Source organism: Anas platyrhynchos, chromosome 9, assembly GCF_047663525.1.
Source record: "Anas platyrhynchos isolate ZD024472 breed Pekin duck chromosome 9, IASCAAS_PekinDuck_T2T, whole genome shotgun sequence".
NCBI classification, from domain to species: domain Eukaryota; kingdom Metazoa; phylum Chordata; class Aves; order Anseriformes; family Anatidae; genus Anas; species Anas platyrhynchos.
The window spans coordinates 29,031,090-29,048,201 of NC_092595.1; positions in this window are offsets into that span (position 1 = coordinate 29,031,090).

A 17,112-nucleotide genomic window follows, 5' to 3' on the forward strand; every position below is an offset into this window, starting at 1 on the left:
CAAGAGAGTATGCCTCCGTTATATTTATTATGTGCAAACAGAACTAGAAAAACAGTTTACACTGACTTGCTGCTTTAGAAGTTAGTTCCATAAAGATGGAAGAAATTCTCAACTCAAACTTGAAGAAAGCATCAGACTTCAAAACCAGTCGTAGATCTTTGAAGTAAGACTGTTATGAATTCAGAAGTCACATCCAAACAAAAAGATCATTTATATTAATGGTAACTAGATTAAAAAAAAATTAATCCTGTCCCTCAGGCTTTGTAAGTGACTGGGGGAAAAACAGCGCAAGGATAGTAATAAGCCTAAGTGAAACACCACAAACTGCTAAGGGAAGCAAAAGACCCAAAGAAACAGCCTTTTTGGTACATTAGGAACAAAAGGAATCCTAACAACAGCACAAAGTCCATCACTTGACAGAAATTCTTCAGCGTAGAGAAATTTACAAAAGGCAGAACCGTTCAAAACCAAGCTCTAACAGGCTCCAGGGACGCATGGACACGCAGCAATAAACATCGGTTTTCCCAGTAATAACCAGCAGAGATAAATGACGACAATTACGGCTAGCAAACGGAGCGCTGGATGCAGCTGAAGCAGGCACAGGTCATCGAGGGCTTGGCAAGAGAAGAGAGAGCCCAGGAGAGCCACAAGAAGCATTCAAGGAGTAGGAAAGCCTCACAAAGAGAATGCGTGCCCTACCTCCAAGTGTTATGTCTCAAACTTGTCTTTGTTAAACAAGCACAGTGCACAGGTGCTTTACGGAAATGCAAAGGGCTTTTTGGCTGAGGAAAGCTAGTAAGACTGCCAGCCTGAAGTTAGCAGTCACCTCGTTTAGAAAAAATGGCACCTCCTTCTAACGAGCTCCGGAGAACCCAATTAACAGCGTAACTGGAAGAGGCTGCCTTGCTGGCAATGTTTCAAGATGGTAACAAATGGGTTTTCTACATAATGTCTGCTTGTTCGGGGAGGTTTGGACTTACAGCCTATGGCATTTAGGTCCTGGGGTTTGCCTCATACAGGTTGTTCTCCACAGCTGGACCAGGTTCCTCAGAGCACCCACCAGCTCCTCGTGCGTGAAACCCCTCTGAGCAAACACCAACACAGCACAGGCTGCTGCTTAACACCAGCAGCGCAGCTTTCCAAACTCCCCTCTCCTTTCCCCCTCCAGCGGGCTGCTCGTGTTCACCTCAGGCCTTCCACAACAAAGCCCCCTTTGCACGGATCGCCGTGCACTTTGACAGCCCCAAGGCGCTCTCTGGGGCGCCTGTCCCGGCTGGGACCGCCACCTCAGCCTTGACTCACCCTTCAACGAAGCCAAACTCCTCCGTCAAGCCTGACAGGGAGCCCCAGCACCTACCGGGCAGCGCTGACAGCCGCAGCCTCTCCGCTCCCTCAGCGCCCCGCCGCCGCCTCCATTAGGTGCCTCGCCCCGCCGGCTGCCGATCTCCAGCGCCGCGCAGCACCTGGGGGTCAGCCGGGCGTCAGGGCGGCCCCTGGTACCGCAAAAGCCCCCGGCACCGCAAAACCCCCCGGCAGGGCTGGGGACATGGCCCCGCTCCCCTCCCACCGCCACACCGAGCGCGTGTGTGTATATATAGAGGGGGGGGGAGCCCGGTCTCGGCTGGCTCCGTCCCGTTTCAAGGCACGGAAAGCGAAGTTGCTTGCCCTGCCCGTGTGCCCCCCATACCCCCGGCTCTGTCACAGCCCAACCGCGCCCCGTTCCCCCCTCACAGAGCCGGGGAAGGGGTGCTCGCAGCCGCCCCTCTTCTCAGGGCCGGCCGGGGGAGCGCCTCGCCTTCTCCCCGGGGGTCTCCCGTGGCCGCTTGGGGTCGCCTCCCGCAGCCGCCTCGCCCCCCTCTCCTCTCAGCCCCGCCGCCTGCCTCCTCCTCCGCCGCCGCCGTTTTGTGTCTCTGGGAGTCGTCCGCTGCCGGCGGGGCGGGCGCTGAGCCGTCGCCGAGTCCCAGCTCCGCCGGCCGCCCGGGCCCTCGCCTCGCAGCCCGCGGCACCCACTCGCATCCTCCTGGCACCTCGCAGCTTCCCCCCCCGTCCCCGGGAGGGTTTGAGAGCCGGGCAGGGCCAGGCAGCGGCGGGCCGCGGTGCCTCAGCCTCCCCCAGCAGGGAGCGGGGCGGAGCCACTCCGCCCGGCAGGCGGCGGCCGGCCCGGCCCGGCTCGGCTCGCCTCGGCTCAGGGCATAAAGGCGCTGAGGGCGCCCGGCTCCCCGACCTCGGCTTCTTCTCCAGCCCCGAGTTCCCCTCAGGTGCCCGCTGCTGAGGGAGGAATGCCCTCCGGGGCTGGCTGGGACACCCCCAAAACCTTTGGAGAAAAAACAAACAAACAGCGAACAAACAAAAAACCCACCCCCAACCCCCTTTTTTTCCACCTCCAAGTTGAATAAAGAGGAGCTCTTCCTTCAGTACGTGTCCAGATATCTTAGTCTACGCTTCGCTTTAACTCCCACTACGTACTTCTCTTCAATACCACTGCTTTTAGCAATGTTTTTACCTCAGACGCTAAAAGTTGATCTTTTCCCCAAGTCAGAAAAACCAGAATGGGGCTTCTGGGAACCCTTAGCTGTGACAGCTGTTCATGTCCAACCTAGATTTACTCCTTTATATATATTTAACTGTGAAGGTCTTCTTCTCTCCAGACTAATAACGGGGAGAAGTTTGCCCAAAACTTTGAAGAGCAAAAGTTTTGATGCCAGGAACGCTCCTGCTTCCTCGTTGCCTGTCATTCCCTTTTAAGTATGAAATTTTCCAGTTGCAATGCAATGAGCTGACTGTGGTTCCAGAGGTAAAGATGCATTTAGGATACCAGGTTTTCAACATCGTCTTGAAGTGGATAAGAAGAAACACATTTTTGCCTCAGTGATATTTTTTTTTCCTCTCCTTTGCCTGGAGATGCAATGAAAGCTTCCTGTTGTCCGCTCAACACAGGCATCTTCTTCACGGTAGCTTTTTAAATACAGTGCTAACAACACAGCTCTTTGTACCCTTCTGTACATCTACTGAAACGCAGATTAGGTGCCAGGCGTAGGTCAGTCTTGGAAAAAGCTGCCACCCCTAACACACTGACGGAAACGTCGGCATTGAGTTGCACCTGGCTCACGATTTGCCAGTGTTTGCCTAGAAAGCTCCATGGTTTATATAGCATAGATAGATCCTGAAACAATTGAGAAAAGTTAGACTTGGAGCACTGTGTCCAGCAGTTCTGGGCTCCCCAGTACAAAAAAGACAGGGGTCTCCTGGAAAGAGTCCAGCAGAGGGCAACAAAGACGATAATGGGGCCTGGAGCATCTCCCCTGTGAGGAAAGGCTGAGAGACCCGGGGCTGTTCAGCCTGGAGAAAAGACTGAGAGGGGATCTCCTCAATGTGTATAAATATCTGAGATGTGGTGGACAGAGGGATTTGGCCAACCTCTTTTCAGTGGTTTGTGGGGACAGGACAAGGGGCAATGGCCACAAAATGGAGCCCAGGAAGCTCCGCACCAACATGTGAAAGAACTTCTTCACGGTGAGGGTGACGGAGCACTGGGACAGGCAGCCCAGGGAGGTTGTGGAGTCTCCTTCTCTGGAGATATTCAAGGCCCATCTGGATGCCTACCTGGGCAACCTGCTCTAAGGAACCTGCTTTGGCAGGGGAGTTGGACCCGATGATCTCTGCAGGTCCCTTCCAACCCCTACAATTCTAACAAAAAGGACTGGTTCATATTCATACTGGTGCCACAGTGGTGGAAGACGATTATTAGACTGGCCTAGAAACCTGAAGTAATGTGCTCAGGAGTGCTAGCTAGTATCCCAAAAACTCAGCCCTGTAGAATGCAGTCACGGGAGAAAGATGACAATGCACTTACAACAGATTAGGAAAAAAGCTAGGAAGCAGAAATGGATATTTTTATGGTGTACTCTTTTGAGCACCTCAGAAGTTCTTGTCACCTGTCTTGTCTGTGATTCCTCAACTTCATGTTCATTATATAAAGGATTTCTCAAAAAGTCATTTTAGAGAACAAGAAAAGCAAACCATATACACAATCCCATTAAAAATGTCAAGCATAGATAAAAAACATCATACGATGGGTGAGCAATGTCTGACGGGTAGGGCTCAGAGGGTTATGGTAAATGGGGCTACATCAGGCTGGTGGCTGGTCACCAGTGGGGTCCCCCAGGGCTCCGTTTTAGGGCCAGTTCTTTTCAATGCTTTTATAAACAATTTGGATGTAGGACTAGAAGGTGTTTTGAGCAAATTTGCTGATGACACTAAACTTGAAGTTGTTGACTGTTGAGGGTGGAAAGGCCTTGCAGAGAGATCTGGACAGATTGGAGAGCTGGGCGATCACCAACCGCATGAAGTTTTACAAGAGCAAGTGCCGGGTCCTGCACCGGGGACAGGGCAACCCTGGTTATATGTACAGACTGGGCGATGAGATGCTGGAGAGCAGCTCTGCAGAGACGGATCTAGGGGGGTCGTGGTTGACAGCAAGTTGAGTATGAGCCAGCAGTGTGCCCTGGCAGCCAGGAGGGCCAACCATACCCTGGGGTGCATCAAGCACAGCACTGCTAATCGGTTGAGGGAGGTGATTGTCCTGCACTGCTCCGCGCTGTGCGGCCTCACCTCGAGCACTGTGTGCAGTTCTGGGCACCACAGTACAAAAAGAACATTAAACTGTTGGAGAGTGTCCAGAGAAGAGCTACGAAGATGGTGAAGGGCCTTGAGGGGAAGACATATGAGGAGCGGCTGAGGGCACTGGGCCCGTGCGGCCTGGAAAGGAGCAGGCTGAGGGGAGACCTCATCGCGGTCTACAGCTTCCTCATGAAAGAATCATAGAAACACAAGGTTGGAAAGGACCCACAAGATCATCTAGTCCAACCATCCTTCTATTACCATTACTACCTATTACTAAAATAGCAGTAAGCACAAATGAAAGCTTAAGAACACTTTCTATTACTATAAAAATAAATAATTTGTAATACATGGTTAGTAATATTTAGCAAACAGTGTGCTACCACCATCACAACGGCCTATTACCCCTTCTAGCTTCAGAGGCATCCTTACACATCCAAAATAGAGAGGAGGATATAAACTATATGGATCTCTCTCAGCAGTGGTTTCACAACAATTAGAAGGAAGAAACAGTTGCTGAGAAGCCACAACAAGCTCAAGTTAATTTCTGGACTTTGAATAATTACTCCTTAAGTTCTCTCTCTCTCCATACAGTAGAGCACGCTCCTGACTAACTTGTACAGTGCACTCTGAATAGGAGAGATTTGTTTGCCTAAGCTAAAGGAAGAAATAGAAAACCAAGAAAGCTACTTAACTTTTAACACTTAAATTAAATGTTAAGTTACAAAAGTTCACAGGCCATGAGATAACATAAATAAATCCCTTCTCAAGCTAAAAGATCTCATTTTTTTTTTTCAGGAGCGGCCTCCCTGAATCTAAATAATCCTCTCACAGGCAGAACAGAGTGTCCGTTCTAACTCTTTATCACATGTGGAAGAAGAGATCGAGATGACCAGTGCCTAAAAAAAAGAGGCACTCTCTTTTCAAGGCAGACTGATCGGCACAACAAATTTCATCTGTTCTCAAGCACAAGCAACTCTAAGATAAATGGGTTCAAGGATCTTCAATGTGAAGAGTGAATATCCAAGCGTATACTGGGAACACCTGACTTGGACCATGGACGCCTCACACAGATTTCTGAGGAGTTCGGACAACTCCGAAATCATCTTTTACAGGAAGAGACCAGAGAATTTGACTCAGTGTAAAACTGGCACAGGCAGAAATCTCCCCAATTACAGATACTCAAGCGCATTAGTTAAAAAGAGATTAGAGTGTGACTAGAGAGAAGTCTCAAACTCTTGTTATATACTTAAATTTCTCTCCAAGGATGGAACAACTGCTATCACCGTGCATGACTGGCTGTAGAGGGAGAGAGCGAGTGAAAGACTTAGAAAAGCACCTTCCCTTCGTAGTCCTCCCGCTCCCAAAATGGTTCCCAAGGAAAACTACTGACAGACTAAGGTTAACTGCTTTGAAAGGGCTGTGTGGGTGGACCCATTGTCTTCAAGTTCAAGCTTTTTCCTGCAGAAACTGCCAACAGTTATGCCAAATATAACAATTGTTTTGCAAGGTGGATAAACGTCTTCCAGACTGAAAGGGAGAAGTCGTACTGTTGTTGTCTGTGCACAGACAGCTAAGCAGTGAAGAGCAATGCTAAACAACCACGATACCCCAGAACACACAAATACTGCGTAACAGTGACAGAAAGTGCTAGAATTCAAAACAAAAATTACCTTCACCAAATCGGTTTTGTCGTAGTCTTCTCTCTGGTTGTAAATACACTGATTAATGACGCCATATACTTTTTCCAGGTGATAAATGTCAAATCCCTTCGTTATCTCAGTGACAAAGCATAACAATTTCTGAAGACAACAATGGAGCAAAACAACAACTTTAGAATAGTACCAGATCCTTTGAATACGCTCTATATGTTTTCGGAGGTTGAACAGTAACAATACAAGTGAGAGCCTACTTTTTCTTACGCTATTAAATAAAATGTGACACTTCAGAGAACAGATTAAATATCCCATGAGATTTCAGCAGGGAAAATGAGTTAATTTTTCATATTTCAGAGAAAGGAAAGGCTGAAATTTCGGACAATCTTTTACTACTAACCAATCTATCACATCAGTGGTTGTAATTGTAAGTCGACTGCTCCCAAAGCAGCAGGGAATGACACGATCCTCTTTGTAGGACAGCTGCTGCCACAGCAAAGCCACTGTTGCATTTCATTAGAGAAGCACTGCAGCAGCGTGGGGCACTGTAAAAAGGCTGCAGATCTTGTAGATACAGCTGTGCCAGCTGGAAAAGGAAGCACCCTTAGGTGATTACCTTTACCCACGTGTGCCATGCCTACAACTCTGCTGGCAGAACAGATTGCTCAAACGCCCAGAGCAAAGGTGGATTAGTTTGCTCAATCCTACCTTTAAATTCAGGGGTGGGTAAATAGCAAAGCGACTGCTTGTAGCAATCACCTCTCTCTCACACAGTCATTTCTATTACCAAAGATGCAGAGATGATAATCTCTGGCACAGCAACAGTGGCAAGCTAGTGGCAGCACCTTCTTCCACTGCCACAGCTGTCCATTACCTGTGTGAGCCTGCAAGCATGTAGCTTTAGGGAGCAGCCATACCAAATGGAAATACTACTGCCCCCTGGAAATAATGCTGCTTATCATCTTATCAGCAAACTCTGCCTCCTTCATGTACATATATATATATATATATATATATATATATATATATATATACACACACACAATATAAGAAATTCTAATACTGCACTTTCAAGGAATTTCAGAAAAGTAGTCACTTCTCCATGGCTAGCTAGTTTACGTCAACCTGCTAACTTCAGGTTTAATATCATCACTGCAAGAAATAAAGATCCTTTTCAGGTTCTTAATACATCAAAGCATGAAAAAAAATCCCCAAATAAAAGCCCTCAAACCCATCATAAGAATTATGAATCATTAAAATGATATCCATAATAGTACTAGCAGGTTGTCAGTGTGGTATTTTAAAATTCAGCAAGGCCTTTTGTCTTAAAAATTAGGCAAAGAATCTGTCTCCTAAACTACAGATGACCAGAAGCAAATGGTAGCCTACAGAAATCTCCATGAGGTGTGGAAACTAAACAGTCACAGTGCATTACAGGCTGAATTATTTCACTATCTGTATGTCCTTCCAATTAATTGTTTTAATTGGCATTGGTTAACAATGGGCTTAATTTGCAATTTTACATGACGCAGGAATATGTCCTATTTGAGCATTAAAAAAAAGCTGAAATTAGACATACTTTGAGCTCATAGCGATCCACAATAACTATGTAGTCTGTCTCCGTAGGGACTTGTACAGTGTTCTCATCACTTATCTGTTGTTGGTCTTCTTCCCAAGAACGTTCAGGAGTCACCGCTTGAAATGCCCAGGAATCTGGAAGGACACAGATTTCTTCAGTCAGGTTTTCTGTTTATCTAGAATACAGTCTCAGTGAAGTATCCTGTACCTGCCAAACAGTCTCTTTCTACAAATACAGAGACAGAATTGTTATCGTCTTCACTGAGAAATACTTGGCTTCTCCCTTCTTTCCAGCTAAAGTCACTGCTCTACAAAAATTAGAAACTAAGACAAAAAAAGCAAACAAAAATACCCACAAACAAACCAAAAGCACTAATGAAAAGCTTAATAGTGGAAAAAAATAGTCATGTTGCCAATTCAGGTTAGGGAACACATCTTAGAGTACAACATTAGGGCTTAAGTCTCCTATTCCACATGTTACTCTGGATCCACGCATCTTGAAGTGCAGCTTTTTCACCTAAGCTGCTCGTTATTGGAAAGCACCTCGTACAATAAAAGAATGTCAGTGACTGCTGGCTTTCAGTTAGGTACCATTAGAAAAAAACAGACTTCAGAATCAAAAAAACAGCACCTACAGAAACATGCGGGCTTGGCTTGCACAATTAGAGGAGCAACATCATTACGGAATAAACTGTGTGGTGACTTTTGAGAGCTGTAACAGAAAAAATAGAGTGAAATTGAAGGCTAAAGCTAATAAATAGTGCAATCCTCCTCAGCAAGAATAAGGTGCTAAAGGATCCGTTGGACTTCTCCCTTACCATTTGAACTTGGATTTTCATTAGTTATAGTTCCCCATCTTGGTGGGGAATATCCACAAAGCTTAGCACTTTCCTTTTCAGTGTTAAGTTTTACTTGACATATGTCAGAAACATGTTTGTCCACAAACTCTTCTTCATCACTATCGTTTTGGTCATCTGTTGGTACTCTGTTCTCTGTATCGAATTGAGAACTCCTTCTTCGCTTTGCTGCAGCATGCGCACAGTTGTTCCTTCTGCACTTTCTTTCTGACGCACCTACAAAGAGACAGCATAAAAAAGTAATCCAAAACATAACCAAAAGAATTCTTTCTTCAAAATCCATTATCTTCATCTTACTTGACTGACAAGGAAAACAAAGGAACTGAGCTACCACTGCCTACATATGCTGAGAAAAGAGTTGAAAGTTAATGGGGTCAGTTTGCTATTAAGATTAAAAACAAGCAAACAAACCACACACACTGCTATGGAATTTCATTCACTAAACAGTCACTTTCAGGATTTTACATGCTGAGGATTCTTACTTTGGATTGGCAGTATTAATACAACGTGAGGTTATTTGATAAAGTCACTGTCTTACTGCATGAACTAATACAGATGAACATCATAAAAGCCTCTGGAAATAAGCTCTCCTTCGAGTCTGGTATCAAGCTGAAGACTTCAAAAGCTGAATACATGTTTGGAAGAGATTAATTAATGAGACAATTTTAAGGGAATATTCAAAGGAGAAAAAACGTGAAGACTTATACCTCGTATGCTTCCTGATTCGGTAAACCTTTTGTGAAAAAACAAACTTTGTGGTTTTGCCCAACATTCGTAGTATTCATATAGTATTGCAAAAGGATATGGGTGGAGTCCATGGCAAAATTCCCACTCTCACTAGTTAGACTTCCCTCCTTCAACTGGAAATCACAGTATGAGGTAGCTAAGATTTTAGCATTTGGGGAAGGGAGGGGTGGAGTGGGGGTAAAAATACCATTTTGCATAATTAAAAACTAGTTAAGTATTCAGAAACTGCCATCCACAACATTTTTTACCTCAAGAATTAGCAATTTAGGGGCGACTAAATGGCAATTGGGCCGTCAAAGTTTTTGTTTGTTTGTTTTGTTTTATTTTGTTTTTGTTTTTTGTTTTTTATATTGTAAACCAACTTTCTTTGAACTTTAATTCATAACTATATTGAATGGATGACCTCTGGATTTCTCTCTCACATTTTGAAGTAAATTTGAAAACAAAATACCTCTGGCATAAAGAGCCAGGCATCAGAGACACCTGTTGCGTCTCAAGAACAGAGAAGGTATGAATGACAAGAGCAGCTGAATAAAATGCAACTTACCATTAGAAATGGGTGTACTGGCATCTACAGGTGCCGCTGTCATCGCCTCATTTTCATTACTCTCTTCATCTGGTTTGTCGTCTTCAGTAGCAGGGTTCTGCTGTGGTGACTTGGAGTTGTCACATGGAGCACATGCTGGAGAGGTGCGACCTTGCATTAAAGAATAGATACCAAAGATCTTCGTTGTGCATTTTCAGTTACAAATGCAGAGACAAGTCTTAAAATCCTTAGCGTTAAAGCACGTACCTCTTTTCTCACGAGATTCTTTAATTTGTTCACAAAGTCGTCCAAACTCTATCCATTTTGTTCCTCACCATTGAATATGCAGTGTCTTGCAAAACATAGGCTCTTTGACAATCTGAAATTTTACAGACTTTAACTGAATGTTGTCTACCAACCAATGAAACTGTTTTGATCACAGAAAAAAATTGCTTTCTTCATAGGTTGGTTCCGAAAGGTTATCTCAGTGAATATTTTCAGCATATCAACATAGAAGTTAATTAAAACAAAAGCACTAGTTCCTTGGGAACATTTATATCACAATTCCATGCCCAAGTAGCAAAATGATAAAATATTTACAATGTGGTAAGAGATGTTCTCTGTGGATGTCCAAAATCATCGAATCCATCCAAAGTCTATTGTCCGCACACAGCACTTATCCATCTATACGTTTGACAGACGTTTTTAGCCCTAGTTTTTTAAACTAGGGCTAAAAAGCACATCCTCACTTGTAGATCTTTGATCTGGGTAGTACTCTAAGGCATTGTTACAGATTAGATCGATGTCCTTCAGATAGTCTCCTGCAGCGGGGTACTGGCACGAGTCAATTTGAGTCAGAACTGTTAAAAGATCCATCGGCTCTTTAATCCTTGTGGCATAGTCAGGTACCTGCAGATCAAATACAAGCATTCAGAGGTTTTCTTAACCTTGCACACTGTCTACCAAAATTACTCTGAAAACTTTAAATAAACGACTTCCTAAAAACCCTGAACATTTGCGATGCATCAGAAGATGCTGAAATTAACCAGTTTGCTTCTCAAAAATGGAAGGGCTCTTTCAACTGGCATTAGAGCTGCTAGGAGAGGACAACAAGAAGTAGGGACGTCAGAAGCACGTGCATGGTACAGAAGAAACACTGAGGGTGGGAGATTCATTTCACTTTGCTTCAGAAAATCACAACAGTGAAAGCTGAGTAAGCCATCCAACATTCTTTTTGCTGTCGACATTGAGGAAAAGGTGCATGAATTGCACCTGTGAAGTACCTATTGCAGGCATCTACTTTAGAATGAGATAACTGGGCCCAGAGGTGCTGATTTCTTCCCTCAGACCATAAGAGGAGCCTAATGACTAGTTCAGATGAAGACATACGTATCTGTCTAGATTTTTCACAGCTCAAGAACCTAGGAGAAAAGGGGAAGAAAAGCCAGTGGATGCCCACGTGAAGAGGCCTTTGCTGATCCGCAGGTATAGTCAAGTTACACCTGTCTTTGAAATATACGCCCCTAGTTTAGGCTTATCTAATCAATTAAGGAGAAAAAGGGATCTAAGCAGCCTATTGGAGGAAAAAGAAAACACACTGCACTTATGGTTGATTCCTCTTGAGGAGTTCCAGATGAAACAGAGAACAGGATCTCAAAACTTATTTTTACAAACTGCTGCTCCTATTCCTGTTCCCACAGGAACTGACAGTCCAATAAAGGGCTTTAGACTTCATTAAAGTAGTCCTGTAAGTACTGTTTGTAATTATAAGGAAAGATCTCTGTGCTTTTCAGTGCTGTGACATGCCTACATATCAAAGCCTTTTCACGAACAGACTGTGTTGGCATTTGGACTGGCTTCTTAGAATGAAACCAGGGCTTTCAGCGAATAATCCGATAAGAGACATCTGAGAGTCAGCAGAAGTAAAAGCACTGCCTCTGCTTCTTGCAAAATCCTAATAGTGCAGCCCTAAAAACAAAGTTGAACCTTCCCCAAAACGCTGAGAAATACGAACGCTGAGAAGTTACAGACACACACAGATCAGCACTAGTTTACCTTCTGTGGGTCAACGGGCTTTGCAAATTCCCTGAAACGTCTGTCAGTGGCAAGTCTGTGAGTAACGTCCCTCAAGAAAATTCTAAGTTCACGCAAGGCATCCTCCTCTTCCTCCTCCAGCATCCCTACTTCTTCCTCTTGTGGCTTCTGAGGCTCAGCTGGTGGTGCTACAGGCAGGACTTCCAATGTCCGATCAACTTCAATTAACCAGGAAAAATTAGCCAATTTACAGTACTCAAATACAAGCATATGACAAAATTACTGACAGAAAATGACCGCCAAAGCAAATCCCAAAGAGCTAGTAACTTCGATAGGAAAGTTTTAGATGTACTTCTTATATCCTCCTCACCTGTTTTCTTTACAGGAGGCTTAGCCACTTGATTTAGAATTAGGTCCTCAAAAAAAGCTGCTCTCTCTGCCCTACCAGGCAACTCAATATTGCACACTTCTCCAAATTCCTTATTAAATAATTTTTGGATCTAAAGCAGAAGGAGGAAAGACATTTCAGATTTAAGGCCACAAAAACTCATCTTCTATTCCAAAAAGATGAGTACCTTTTAAAATGAATAATAACCTGAAGAACACAAACTGAAAAAAGTTATCTTCCTGGCCTTAAATGGCTACATTTTCACAGGCTGGCATGGCAAATTCAAATATCACCTTTAAGAATCACCTGTAGAATTAAATCTTGGTGAAGGGATTGTACGCTACACTGATAAAGTAATGGCTTTCACCACATCCAACATCGCTTCCTTTGTATTTACTGGCCCTGCTGCATCCTTTACTTAGAACCTTTATGGCTATAGAGGGAAGAGAAAGGCTTCAGCAGACAAGTGAGGGCTTTTTGCTGAGTTTTTATTTCTCTACCAAAAGGTGTCTGAAGTAGCTAGTACCTCTACATCTTCCTCCATTTTCAATTTCTAGTATTAAAAGGTAGGTAAGGAATTTCACTACTTATTTTAGAAGGAATTTAGAACCTGTACAAAAACTTCTGTGGGAACTCAAGCACTTTCAAAGCAGTTGATAATAAACACATCTAGGTAAGACCTGTTCTCTTCCCCCAGTAACTGAGACAAAATAATCGGAATGAGAACAGCGTGTTCCTGTTTTGGGCACCTTCCCTTAATGTAAACTCTCAGAAGTCAATGAAGTTCTGCATGTACTTTTACTACAGTTTATTTAGGAATACAACTAGAATTCCATTCCAAAGTTACTTGAGCAGAAATTGGAACTCAGCTTTCCAGCTTGGAAAGCTTTGGCCTATATGAAGAAAGAAACTGATTTTTTTTTTTTTTTTTAATCAAACTGTTTCAATTCTCTACTAAATTGCATTATTAGCAGTTTACCCAACATAGCATGGAATGGCAGACTGTCAGAAGAAATCTCTTCAGTAAAAACATCTTCTTGTCATTTCAAGCACTGCATATTCTTGACTGAACCACTTTGTAGCCACCAGAATTATTGTATTAATTTATTATTTGCATGCATGAGAAGGGGGTGAAAGTCACTTGCTTGACTCAGAAAAAACCTTAAGCAGATGCTTTCACAGTATTCTTTTTCTCTAAGCAAATTTTAAGTGATTTGTTAGGGTGCCTGAGTAATAACAGTAGGCATTTAAGAAAGCGCAGCATTTTGATGCTGAAAGCATTCATAAATTACAAGACACTGAAGAAATAGTAAGAAAAGTATTGACAAATACCTCTTCTGGGAGATCTGAGTGACATACATCAGACGTAGCAAGCAGCAAAACTGGCGAAAATGCTGGAAGAGTTAGAGTTAGAAAAGTAAGTTTCAAGGCAGGTCCAACGTTGTCCCACCATAAATGGATATCTGGGACATAAATTATGCTTGGTGCTGTCTTCTGAGCATTTCGGATCAGCTAGTGAAAAGGAAAGCTTGGGTAAGAAAACTAAAACACGTAGAATAACCTGTTAATACATAGCTACATAGCCACCTGACTGCCCCATGAAAGGAAACTATGTGAACAGAGTGGCAAGCATCCTTTCACATAAGGAATTTCTCTGTGCACCCTTTCAGATTACCAGTATTCGAAGAACTCTAGTCAGAAGATGGGAAGGATATATTCAGGCAGTGGCTAGACACCGTAGCTATATGGCCACAGCCACAATCATCGCATAACAAAGAAAGGAAATGTCCCTCTTATGGGACACATCAGTATTCAGTCGTGTAACATGTCTGTCCTTACTTGTATGGCTCTCAAATGTTCCCACTAAAGGTAAAAATATTTAAAGGTAGTGATGCCAAACAATAAAATGGATTTCCTGCCTAAAAGTAAAAACACCAGATCTGTTTATTTTTTCTAGTTAAAACCACATCAGCATGCAAATGAAGTGTTTAGTGAATGTTAATGCTTTTATTGCACATACTGCAACGGCACAAGTTGTGTATGTCCGTGTGAAAACAAAATAAACAGAAGCCCCAAACCTTGGTTGCCTTACTAATACAATTTAGAAGAAGGCTACAAAAAGTAGCCGACATGCAGTCTGATACAGAGCCATCTACTGGGAGCACACAGTCTTCGGAGGCAATGAGAACTACTTTCTGGATCCCAGGGAGATGAGCAGCATTTCTTTCCACAAAGAGATGTTTATTAGCAACACCGCCCAGCTTCCTGAGCTGCTAGCAACATCATCACTGTAAAATTGGGTATGGAAAATGTGGACATGTACAACATCCAGATTGTTTGTGGTTTTGTCTAAAAGAAAAGGGGATTTTCAGACAGAAGCAAACATCCCAGCACATTAAAACAACGCCACCTCCATTACCAATGAATTTTGCTCACCTTACTTGCAACTCGATTGATCCTTTATATACAGTCAGTGAATCCGATGAGAATAAAAAGAAAAAAGGTACCTGTCTGCAGATCTCTTCTGGCGGTGCAACGTTTGTAAGCAGAACAGAAAGGTCCAGGGTGTGAACAGGAAACTTCTCCAAAGCATGCAACACCACGGGTGCCACGTAAGAAACCTGGCCGTACCCTTCTTTTCCTACTATTAGCAGACGGGGCCGGCGTGATGTTGGTTCACAGAAAGCACTCCTAGAACAAGAGTAGAGAAAACAAGTTTATAAATGAGGTGCTGAATAGACACACACAGATGTTCCAAGTAATTTTCCTATAGACTTACTTTTCCATCCCCAAATAATCCAAATGGTAGCGGTACATTAAATACATGTAAGATTTCCAGTTAAGTTATTCAGTCATTCCAATTGTTTCATCTTCTTCCCTTGTGTTTCCTATTCTTTACTGAACCAAGACTGCAAATTAATATCCCTGCAATCTTGCTTTACTACTAGGAAATAAATTTGTGAGAAGCATTTGTTTCCCCACTACAATCAGGCTGTACCTTTGCTGGCTTAAATCAAAGATGCTAGAGACTTAGCCTTGCTCTAGAGGACAGAAAATCTTCTGGACAGCACAGCAATAGAAACTGAGAAAAATAACTGATCCAGCTGTGACAACATGATCTAACTTTCCAACAGTGGGCTTGCATGACTTCCATACTAAAATACCACAAGATTAACACAACTTGGTGGCTTAACAAATAAAGACACCATTCAGATTTTTCTCAAGGTGTTTTAACAAGCCATTTCTCAGTTTTCTTTCTGCTACACAATTCACCATTGGTTTAAGAATCCTGGAAAACAGAAGGGCAAAAGGTGGCAACACAAACCCATAAAGTTGGGGTATTTTTAGCTAAAAGGACAGACAGGACATTTATGTGGTCTTGAGTCTTTCAAAGAATGCCATGGATTAAGTCAACGTGTTCTGGTAGTCTACGGATCACTTTGGCTTAGGAAGAGAAGCCTGGGCTTTTCAATTTGGTCATTCAGAGCAACTTCATTACCACTTTAGTCCCTTCACCCTTTCTCCTTGTGAATACCAAGCACCCCTTCAACACACAAACTTGATGTTACCCCTTCGTCTACCACCCCTCGCACTTTTAACAGCTGGAACTGTTTACAAAGACTCAGCAGTCCTGAGAATCTAAACATAACAGGGATCTATCTTTCTTTACCTGCTGAAACAGAGGCGTTTTTTTCTCTGGTCCGTCAGGCATTCCCTCTTTTAATTCATCTCCAGAAACCAAGGATGCATCGTCATCACTGTCGAACGTATCATCTTGTAAAATAGGATTTAAATGGTCTGAAAGACAAAAGAGGTTTGTTAACTTTTCTGAATAGCCTTTGTCTCGTTCTCTTACATGAATACAGCTTCTAAATCAGTGCCAAAACCCTTTCTTCATTTGAGAGCACACACTGAAAGCTATTTCCTAGAGTTCATCCCACCACAGATCTAAGGAGATGGCACAAGGCCCTACAAAGCTGTACTAAGTCCCACTGATGTGTACGTATAAGGTACGCTACTCTTGGTGATTTTTTTCTCCCCCTTAGAATAAAGGAGATTACAAACAATTTCCGCAGTTGCTAAATAGCTAAAAACAAACAAACAAACAAACAAACAAAAAAAAAAAACCAAGACCATTTCTTTCTGGAGGAGGTTCCCACAATGAAAGCACGGGGATTAAGGATGTGATGGCCACAGAATTCCATTCATCTAGTAAATATCAGTGCTAATTGATCTCACATGCACATGTATAGTACGATCTACAAACATTTAAATTAGGAGACTGGTTAAAAACGATGATAGCTAAAACAATATTTAGCTTAGACCAGTTATACTTGTATCCTGGTCCCGACATTCTTCAGAAAGGAATTAGAAACATTGACCTAGAAATGCTTCCCCTCCAAATATCTGAGTTTTGATTTTTTAAAGAAAAATAGGTGCCTTATACTTCAAACCTCAAGTCAACCTCTACAAATGCTAATTATCTTAGCTGCCGTCAGAAGCAGGATGCTTCAGTAGAGAACGCATCGTCCTTTACTGTGTATTGAGTCATTCAGGGCTTCCATTTGGCATTTCAGTTTCGAATCCAGAATAAAACCTATGCGTTATCTTCCAGACATGCCCAAAAGAAAGACATGCACATGCAAATAATAAAATTCTACCATCATTATGTCTGAAAGGTTTAAGTTGATTGCACAAACCACAAGT